Below are 8722 nucleotides of genomic sequence, written 5' to 3'. Positions count from 1 at the left end.
TGGTGACCACTGGGGACATTTGAGGCCTAGATAACAGCACTAAGTACCAGGAATTTGTTAGAACCCCTTTGTGACATGAGGCACTCCTGAGGGAACCAGGAAACCAGCCTTGGACTAGGAGGAAAGCGGGGTAGCATCTTCTAACGATTGCCTGGCTAGCGACACTGCACACCACATAAACATGGCTCACAGGGTTTGCAAGTCGATTGTAGACAGCTTAGATTTATTTATTACAGCTTCCAGCAGATGGTGTCTTGTTCTAATATATTAGTATGCCGATGATGGTGTTTTTAACAGATGGAATTTAAGTGCTTTGGGCAGAATTAGGCATAATTTTCTACGTTTCTTTTTCCAGGGATGCAGATCAAATTCAGGTACTTGTATGCCACACAAGCACTCTTATCTCTGAGCTATACTGAGGCTCAAGTACCCCCTTTTGATTAATACAATCATGTCACACAAGTTAGCAGCAGCCATGCCAACATGTCTGAAGCAGCAGAGACTCTACTGCAGCTGTTCCAGAAGAAAACAAAATCCTTCACCTTGGAAGATGTTCCCTCACCAAAGCAGGACTTTGCTGGGGTCAATTTAAAGTTGAAACACCCTCAGCCGGACGGTGGTAGCGCACACCTTTAATCCCAGCACTTGGGAGGCAGAGTCAGGCAGATCTCTGTGAGTTTGAGGCCAGCTCAGGTCTACAGAGTGAGATCCAGGACAGGCACCAAGGCTACACAGAGAAACCTTGTTTCAAAAAAGCAAAAAAAAAAAAAGTTGAAACACCCTCATAATCATGACACCACCATGAAATACACCTCTGGATGCCAGAAAAGAGGTCTCTTGCTTACTTTTCTGAGGTTGTGATAAACTACTCTGACAGAAGCAACTTTGTTGTGGGAATTCATTCCATTCAACCAATGGCTTTGGGGGTATCTGACTAAATGGGCGTGGCCTTGTCTGTGACTGCTTAAGAGGAGAGCTCTCTCTTCTCTCTTCTCTCCTCTCCTCTCCTCTCCTCTCTCCTCTCTCCTCTCCTCTCCTCTCTCCTCTCTCCTCTCCTCTCCTCTCTCCTCTCTCCTCTCTCCTCTCCCCTCTCCCCTCTCCCCTCTCCCCTCTCCCCTCTCCCCTCTCCCCTCTCCCCTCTCCCCTCTCCCCTCTCCCCTCTCCCCTCTCCCCTCTCCCCTCTCCCCTCTCCCCTCTCCCCTCTCCCCTCTCCCCTCTCCCCTCTCCCCTCTCCCCTCTCCCCTCTCCCCTCTCCCCTCTCCCCTCTCCCCTCTCCCCTCTCCCCTCTCCCCTCTCCCCTCTCCCCTCTCCCCTCTCCCCTCTTCTCTCTCTCTCTCTCTCTCTCTCTCTCTCTCTCTCTCTCTCTCTCTCTCTCTCTCTCTCTCTCGTAGCAAGCACCGGTCAGGCCATGTGGATAGGCTTGCATGCAGTGGGTTCCCATCACCCCTGGATGGAACCCAGGACAACGACAGCTGGATAAGCAGCCGTGTTTATTTCGTTCTGTATCCGTGAGTGTATTATCCCCATTCTATACCTTAATACATTCCTTATATCAATTCTTAATAAATTCCTGAGATCCTTTTAGCAGACTCTTGTGGGATCGCATAGCACAACTTAGGAAAGTAGGGCTTCCTTAGGCACCAAGTTCAAGGTTACAGAGCACCATCGTGGGGAAGTCACAGCACCGGGCACTTGAAACAACTGGTCACATTGTATCTACTGCCGAGAAGCAGAGAGCAGTGCACCGGGATACTCGGCTCATCTCCTTTTCCCGCAGCGCAATTCCCAAGCCGGGGGATGGTTCCTCCCACAGCGGGCAGGTCTTGGGACCTCTGTTAACCTAACAAGATAATTCCCACAGGCATGCCCAGGAGCCACTTCCCGGGTGAGTCTGGAGCTCAGCAAACTTGTCAGTTGAGACTAATCATCCCAGGAGGCAGGAAACACACAGGTGTGGACAGTATGACCCCGCGGCTCCCGGAGTTGACAAAAAGAAGGTGGTGGGCCGAACCCTGACATTCACCTCTCTCTTTGCTTCCTGACTGTGGGCACAGTGTGACCAGAGGCTGTATACTCCCTACTGCCTCCCCCTCAAACTGGGATCCAAAATAACAAATGGTTTCTTCTTTCCCTTGACTTTGCCACGGTAACAAGTAACAAATACAAGTTAGTGGCTGAACAGGCACCCTTCTCAGGGAGTCGAGTGCGGCCCATTTAGAGAAACGGGTCACTTCAGGTATGCTCCCCCACCCCAGCCCCCTCTGTCCTTCCTTCCAGACCGCCACAAGGGAACAGTTGTCCTGTGCCACGCCCTTCCACCACCACGGTTCTGCCTTGTCCCAAGCCTCCAAGCAATGGAACCAGCCAACCCCACACTGAAACCTCTGGAATCACAAGTCTGCCCTTCTGTAAGTTGTGATCCACTGGTGTTTTGTCACTGTGATGGAAAGCTGACGAACTTGACTGCCACTGTGAAATATTAGCAGGTGGGACTGTGGCAAGGTGACTGGTCACTTGTCTTCTGTCTTCACGAATGGGCCAGCCCGTTCATAAAATTTGCTGGATTCATGAGTTATTTCAAGGGTGGCTCTGGATAGCAGCCAGGCGGTGGTGGCGCATGCCTTTAATCCCAGCAGTAGGGAGGCAGAGGCAGGCGGGTCTCTGTGAGTTCCAGGCCAGCCTAGTCTTCAGAGTGAGTTCTAGGACAGCCAGGGTTACACAGAGAAACCCTGTCTCGAAAACAACAAAATAAACAAATCAAGCGTGGCTCTGATATAAAAGGGAGCTCTCTGGCTTGCTGGCTCTGTCTTGTTATAAGACCAGATTTGGAAGACTAGTCCCACTAGCCACCCCATCTTGAACTTCCCAGCCTTCAGAACAACCAGCCACACAAACCTCTATTCTTTATAAGTTTGCCTGTGGTATTTAGTTATAGCAACATAAAAACACAATATGACTACGATCTTATGCAAAATGCTAACCACAAAGGAATCCAGCCAGCTGCTGCTGCCTGGCCCCTGTGTGCAGGAATTCATGGAATGATGCTTTGAGAGCCTATCCACAGGGGTGACCCGGAGATCTGCAGTGGAGCACATCACGCCTCTGCTTCTCGGCCCCTGAAGAAAACAGCCTTTGATCTTTAAAAGGCTCTGTAGTCCCTGTGGTGAAAATCTGGGGCAGCATGTAGGAGACATTTTGAAATCAGCAAAAGGGTGTGTGTGTATGTGTGTGTGCTGTATATGTATGTGTGTGTGTGTGCTGTGTGTGTGCATGTGTGAGTGTGTGAGTATATGCGTGCTGCACATGTGTGTGTTGTGTTGTGTTGTTGTATGACAGGGTCTCATGCAGCTCACGCTGACCTAAAATTCACAGTAGCAGCCACAGATGACTTAGAGTTCCTGACCCTCCCACCTCTGCCTCCCAAGTTCTGAGACTCTAGGCAGGCACCACCACCAGGCCAAAAAAGATTCCTTTTTATGATTCATTATGCCTTGCAATTTGCTAGTCGAATGTTATATTGATAAGGCCACTAAAGATCTCAAAATGTTCTCCCTGTATTACTTCAGTTCCCACTGACATGCAAATGGAGCTTTGCTAAGAAGTCAGCGAGGGAAAACAGACAGTCCTGCAGAGTCATGTCAAGTGGTCAAGCTGTCCCTAAACACCCACTGGTCCTGCAGCTGTGAGGTCACCTGACCAGCAAGTTCCAGTCACAGCCCGGCAGGCAGCGGAACCTCATGTTCTCATCAGCCTCCTTAACCCCAAGAGTGTGAGAAGAGCTGTCCAGGTGAAGAGCACTTTGGAATAGTGTGAAACCCCCAGCTCGTGAAGAAACCACAAGCAAGCCTGTGTCTCTGTCTCCTTTGCCCCGAGAAAATCATTACCTACATTATAGTGGTCAGACAAAGAGCTGTCCTCTGATCCATGGGGGTCAGTACTTCCAACTTCCAAAGCTGTTTGCTAAGCATTGCTGAGAAGAGAGTCTATGGGGAAATGTGTAAAACTACTGAAGAATGGCCTCTGGACATCTGTAAGTATGATCCAGGCGGATGGAAAAGTGAGGTGGAAAACTAAGAGATTGGGGGGGGGCTGTTTGTTTGTGTTATTTTGTTATTTGGGGGAGGGGCACGTCTCAACACTGCTCCAAGCCTGCGTGGAGAAAAGAGTCACACAGAACCTTTCTATCCCCTCACAATCACTATAGGGACAGGGCAAGAGACTAGAGACAGGAGTGCTAAGACCCAGTTTCTCTTGTTCAGATTCATAAGCTAGTCCTATTGACTGGATATTTTCACACTCTCTTGAATGAACCCTTTCCAATCTACTCCCTCTGGTCCATTATTTCCCACTGGGACTGCATGACAGACCATGGACAGAATCACTGTAGGCCTGCTACCATCTGTTTTCTCAAGCACTGGACTAGTGGGGTACCAGGATGCAGCAGATAAAACAACTAGAGCTAGGAACACATCGAAGCTGGAAGTTCATTACAACCAAGAGATAGATTAAAAACCTGTCTTACACTCTAGTCATGTTGCACGACTTCAACTCCCCAGTTCATCCAGGGACAGGTCAAAAAACTGGAGGATGGGCTCCGAGGCACTTTGAAAGAACACCAGCCCTCTTACATGTTCAGTGTCAGGAATCAGAGAGGAAAGAAATTAAATCCATAAGAGAAAGAAGCACGCAGAACAATACATTCTTGTAGGAAACCCAGAGCTAAGGCTGAGGAATCTTCTGAGCCATCTGCAAACACCCCCAGAGCAGGGCCAGCTGTGGAGAGCATGAGCTGCATGTTTGCACAGGACACATGCATAGAACGACCTCATACCTCCTTCATGCATTGCTGTTGATGTCTTGAAAGTCTTGTTTCTGCATGGAGACCCAACTGTCTTCATTTGGGGCCAAGTTGTATAAATCATGTAGCTTAGTCCTGGTAAAAACACTACTGTGTGGAACTCAGAAGACAGGACTTCCAAATACTTAGTTCCTGTTTCACTTCAAGGTAAACTAACTCCTTTCTTTAAAAACAAACCAAAAAATAATAATTATTTATTTTTACTTTCATGGTATGAGTATCATGCTTGCATGTATGTCTGTGCACCCCGTGTGTGCCTTGTGCCCGCTGAGTTCCAAAGATCTGTGGACAGCTGTAAACCACCACGTGGGTGCTGGGTGCAGAATTTGAGTTCTCTGCAAGAGCTACAAACACTGTTAACTACAGAGCCATCTCTCCAGCCCCTCATTCCTTTCTTGAAAGACCTCCCCCTCTCCACCTTTTCAGATTATGCAAAGTGGGGACAGGATTAGAGAAGTGAAATTGGACCTGAGTGTCTGACCCATGTCTCTGACCCCGTACGGACACTACAGCTCCCCCTGAAAGTGGTCCCAGGAGACTCTTCTGCAGCCTGCAGATGGAGCCATCAGGCAGTTCTGGAGACGGAATGCCTCCAGAAGCAACATCAGCCAATAGGGAATGAGTAAGTGGGAGAGGTCCTTGGCTTCTTTAGCCAGAATAGCGATAGTCTAGATAATCCAGAAGCAACGCACTCTATATTCTCAGCACTCCCTCCAAAGACCTCCAGTTGCGCACAGAGGCACCTTACTTCCTAACTCACCACAGGCTTTTCTGAATCCCTTTGCATCTTCATCTCACACCTCCATCTGACTTGTGAATAGACTATGTACACTCAGATCCTCACTTAGAGTTGCTTCTGGGGGAACTTCATCAACGACGGCGAGTCGTATCATAACAGCCAGCTCAAGGAGCTTTTGAATATAGACACTCACAGCTAAGAGTGTCTGAGGGTTGAAGAGAAGTTATCCTTCCTCCCCAGTAGCTGGTATAGCGTTCCAAGTTAGACTTGGTTCACATCTCCTTTCTCTCCATCTATGCCAGCAAAGTGAAAGGAGGAGAGAGAACATCGTCTGCATTCCTCTCTGAGGGTTGGTCCTGGGTCAGGCAGCTCTGCAGCTACAGATTCTTTGTCTTTGTGCCACTCAGGCACCTAGTCCCTGACATGTAGGACATTCTGTGCTTTGTTGTGGAATATTAAAGATGCGTTGCATTCTTTTACGTTTCATTTGTTTAACTCTGTGAAGCTGTGTGTGTTACTTTGCCTGTCCAAAACACCTGATGGTTTAATACAGAGTTGAATGGCCAATAGCAAGACAAGAGAGAGAAAGTAGGGGCTGGCAGGCAGAGAGAATAAATAAGAGGAGAGAGAGAAGAGGGCAGATCCAGGAAAGGAAAAGCAGAAGAGGATGCCAGGGGCCAGCCACATAGTCACACAGCCACACAGTCACACAGCCAGGAACAGAGTAAGAAGTAAAGGAAGACATACAGAACAGAGAAAGGTAATAGGCAAGGGGCAAAAGGTAGATGGGATAATTTAAGGTAAGAAAAGCTGGCAAGAAACAAGCCAAGCTAAGGCCGAGCATTCATAGGTAAGAATAAGTCTTGTATTTATTTGGGAGCTAGGTGGCGGGCCCCCAAAGATCAAAGAATAAAAAAAACAACTACAGCACTTCATTTTTTTTGTGTGTGTTCTGCAAGTGATAGAAGATCCAGGAATGTGGCTTAACAGAGTAGGAAGTTAAGTGTCTTTCACCTAGCAGATGGTGGCCAAGGGGTTTAAAGATAAGAACCCACCTCCTTCTAAACAGGAAGATTGTGGAGCTGGGGACAAAATGAAGCAGCGCAGAAAAGGTCTCTAGTTGCCCAAAGCAGGATGTGTTCTTTTTTTTCTCTCTCTCTCTCTTTCTTTTTTTGAGACAGGGTCTCACTACGTAGCCTTTGCTAGTCTGGAACTTACTCTGTAGACCAGGCTGGCCTCAAAGTCACAGAAATCTTCTTGCCTCTGCCTCCAGACTGCTCAGATTAAAGATGTGTGCCACCATGCCTAGCAAGATGCATTGGTGACCTCATCAGCCCATGGGGGCATCAGAGGAATATGAAAACTAATCGGAACCTGCTGGCTTTTCCTCCATATATTCATCCTCACAAGTCTCTGAATTGCTTTCCTGTGTCTTGTCACTGCACTAAAGATTTCTTTTTTGTTGTTGAAGATGCTAGACAAGGCAGAGTTTGAAGCGACTGCCTTTGTTCACCTTTCATTTAGGTTTCTTTGGTGTCGTAGAGACCTTATGCATCAACATATTTGCTTGTATTTCTCTGGCTAATCTGTCTTCTATTACAGAGTCCCAACAGTGAGCTTGTAAGAGTTAAGGGAATTAGATTTCCTCTCTGTCAGTGGATGTGGCACTCCAAACATTGCTCCAGTAGGCATGACCTCCATTCTCAAAGTCTCCCCATCCTCCAAAATGACTGCTCATTCTCCAGTCACCTCATTCATGTCCCAGACACCAGAGAGGAGGAAGTCAAGGAGAAGGGACCCCCCCCACACATACTTGTAAGACCCCTTGATGGTTATTGTATATGTCTGGTGAGTCTACAACCATGGCCAGACTCTACGCATATGGCTCTACCAAAGAAGGATGGGAAGGACCATAGGCGCAAGGAAGGCAGGCTTTCGCAAGGAAGTCTGGGAAATGTAATGGTTACCCTGAACATGGATCCAGATTTTAAATGGGAGTTCTCGCTCCTCAGACACTAAAGAGCAACTGGCAATCCTTGTCACCCTAGCCTCCAAGAGTCCCCTGTGCTCCAGTATGCCCAGGAAAAGCAGAATCATTCTACTTGCCCCGCAGAGGTCCTGATGTGATTGTGAGCACTTCTGGCTCTCAGGAAGCCCTGCAAACTGGAATGTGGGAAGCAGGTTACTACGACTGCATAGATGTCTCTGCAACGACGCCAACCTGAAAAAGATGGCACATGAGGTCCAAGTGCCCTCCTCCAATCCTGACAGGGAAAGAGGACTCTGAATTAGCTTAGAACATGTTTCCACCCCCCTAGTAAAATGAGGATGTGACAGCCATGTAGGGCTGTTACCAAATATTCTGGCTGTCTTCCTTATGGAGAAATGGCAAGTTTTGCATTTTTTTGTGTCCCCTTGAAGTTACATGTGTCCATGTGTCCACATGATATATTTTGACCAATAACCTTCAAGCAAAAATGATATATATCCTGTCTAGGGTAAACATAAGAGCCTGTGATGGTCAGTTTTAGGTCTTATTTTGACTAGGCTATAGTATTCAATTTCTGGTCAAACAATAATGTAGACACGTTTGTGAATTCACTGTAGATGTGTTTGATATTTAGATCAGTAGGCTTGGAATAAAATATTACCCTCTAAAGTGTGGATAGGCTCTGTCTGATCCCTTGAAGATCATAAGGGATAAGTACTCGGTTCCCTAAGAAAGAAATTCTGCTTTGGAATTGCCTTCAGACTCAAGCTGTAATGTCATCTCTTCCCTGCTCTCCAGTCTCCTTGCCAGCCCACGCTGTAGATTTCATATCTATCAACCCTCACAGTTGCGGGGCCAAAGAAATTCTTGGTTATGGCTTTCTCTGTATTTCTTTTTTTTTCTAAATATGCACACACACACACACACACACACACACACACACACACACACCTACTGTCACAGAACCTACGTGCAATTATCCATATTTTTCTTTTCCCTGTCACAATAACCTTGGAAGCAAGTGTGGATTAATCTCTTCCAGCTTGATCCCTGAGAGACAATGGTAAGTAGAATCCAAGCGAGTGAGGCAGGGGAATAGGGTGGGGAGTGAGGTCCAGGGTGTGCACTGACATCT

At 47.5% G+C, this 8722-nt stretch overlaps 1 long non-coding RNA gene across 2 annotated transcripts; it reads left to right on the top strand.

Moving 5' to 3' along the window:
* Window positions 1-1303: 1303 nt before the first annotated feature.
* LOC143268644 (uncharacterized) lies at window positions 1304-8481 on the top strand. Of its 2 annotated transcripts, XR_013044694.1 has the most exons (4): window positions 1304-1508; window positions 2278-2408; window positions 3567-4030; window positions 7646-8481. It is a non-coding gene; the product is annotated as an uncharacterized LOC143268644 (long non-coding RNA). The 2 variants fall into 2 exon arrangements; XR_013044693.1 differs by lacking the exon at window positions 7646-8481 and having other exon boundaries at window positions 3567-6076.
* Window positions 8482-8722: the final 241 nt, after the last annotated feature.

Source organism: Peromyscus maniculatus, chromosome 15 (assembly GCF_049852395.1).
Source record: "Peromyscus maniculatus bairdii isolate BWxNUB_F1_BW_parent chromosome 15, HU_Pman_BW_mat_3.1, whole genome shotgun sequence".
NCBI classification, from domain to species: domain Eukaryota; kingdom Metazoa; phylum Chordata; class Mammalia; order Rodentia; family Cricetidae; genus Peromyscus; species Peromyscus maniculatus.
Note: the sequence above shows the minus strand (reverse complement) of the source record. Positions and strands in the feature narration are given on the sequence as shown.